The following is a 1971-nucleotide window of genomic DNA, read 5'->3' as shown; positions in this document are numbered from 1 at the left end:
TACGATTGAGGAGATAAAGACGGCATCGAAAGAGGAGCTGAATAAGATCACAAAAAATGATTTTTTGAAGTGCTTCGAGGATTGGAAAAAACGTTGGCACAAGTGTATAATATCTGATGGGGATTACTTTGAAGGAGACAAAATAGATATTCATGAATAAATAAATAATTTTTGAAAAAACACAAAATTTGCGATACTTTTTGAACAGACCTCGTATATACCGGGTGTTTCAAATCATCCATATACGCCATTTAAAAACAAATGGAGTGGTTATTTTGAAAAATGTTACAGAGAAAAATTTTAGAATATAAAGGGATCCATTTACTGATATTATCAGTTTAACTTTGAATAGCGTTACCAAACTTAGAACAAGGTCACCTTTTGAATTTTTTTAATGGAACCCCCAGATTTTATTGCATATTATGGTATAGCTTTTATATGGTCTTATATAGTCTTTTCTGATACCTTTCCAAAACACTATAATAAAATATTTTTGCATTATATACTTTTCAAGTAATAAGGCTTGAAAGTTGCAATAGCGCCAACATTAGCACTACCCAAAGTAGATATAAGGATCCCACGGTTCGGCACTCCCGTAATATTTTCTGATTTTGAACCCTTTATTCTGTGTGTGCGTGCGCTCGTGCGCGCGCGCGCGCACCTACACACATACACACACACATACACAGTCACACAGCAGAGAAGGTTTGTAGTCAGAAAATACTACGGGACGAATCGCGGGGTTCTCATATCTACTTTTGGATAGTGCTAATGCCGGCGGTAATGAAATTTTAAGCCTAATAACTCGAAAAGTATATAATGCAAAAGTATTTTGTAATTGTGTTTCGAAAGTCTCAAGAAAGGCTGTAATAATATGCAATAAAATCTAGGAGGTTCCGTTGAAGAAATTCAAGGTGACCTTGTTCTGACCTTGGCAATAACATCCAAGGTTAAACTGATAATATCAGTAAATGGACCATTGTATACTTTACAACTTCTGTCTGAAACATTTTTAAAATAACCTCTTCCCTTATTTTTAAATAGATTGTAAGTGTTGTCTCAAACACTCAATATATAATATACAGAATGTCTCAAACTAATCTCAGTTCCCATGGTGTGCAAGTAGAATGGATGAAATTGGGCACTAAGTAATTAACCATTTGCAAAATTCGCAATAGTTAATGAGAATTAATTATTTTGTCTGAGCTAATGAACGTACGAGGAAGTGTAGACGGGACATTATATGAAGGAAATGACTAACTTCCGAAAACCTCTAGCAACGATGAGCGTCAACTGATTTCTAAAGACAGAGTAACGCAGCAAACAGCGAATGACACAGTGCTGTGCGCGGAAAAAAACGCCTCTCGCTATCAGTTGATACTCATCGTTATTAGGAGATCTTCAGAATTAAGCCATTTTTCTTTATATATAGTCTGGTCTACCTCTTCCTGTACGTTCATTAGTTCAGACAAAATATTTAATTTCTCATTAATTATTGCGAAGTTTGCAAAATGGTAAATGACTTTTCTACTCACTTTCACCCGTTCTATTTGCACTTCACAGGAGCCAAGATTAATTTAGGATACTTTTTACATATAGGGTATACCGTAAGTCGAGGACAATTGCTCAGCAGGTAATGGGACCCAAAAACAAGGAGAAAAGTTGATATGGACATACTTTCGGAAATGCGTTGTTTTTGAGTTATCGTTATTTTTATATTGTAACTTAATATGATGCTATTTTTATTCAAAACCAAAAAATAGATGATTGGTACATGAGTTTTATAACATAACTAAAGTCAAATAAAAGTTAAAGAATGCTTTAGCACTACGTAAGGTAGACTACATTTAAGTACAGCTCAAAACGAACTGACGAACTGCGAGGTCCTGATCTCTGCTAAACGATGCTAAAACCTGTACCTCCACGTGGTGCATCCTGGGTAATGTTAAAATTGCCCGTAACTTTAAAATG

This window comes from Dinoponera quadriceps, unplaced genomic scaffold (assembly GCF_001313825.1).
Source record: "Dinoponera quadriceps isolate SergipeBrazil2010 unplaced genomic scaffold, ASM131382v1 scaffold1024, whole genome shotgun sequence".
NCBI classification, from domain to species: domain Eukaryota; kingdom Metazoa; phylum Arthropoda; class Insecta; order Hymenoptera; family Formicidae; genus Dinoponera; species Dinoponera quadriceps.
This window is presented reverse-complemented; position numbering follows the sequence as displayed.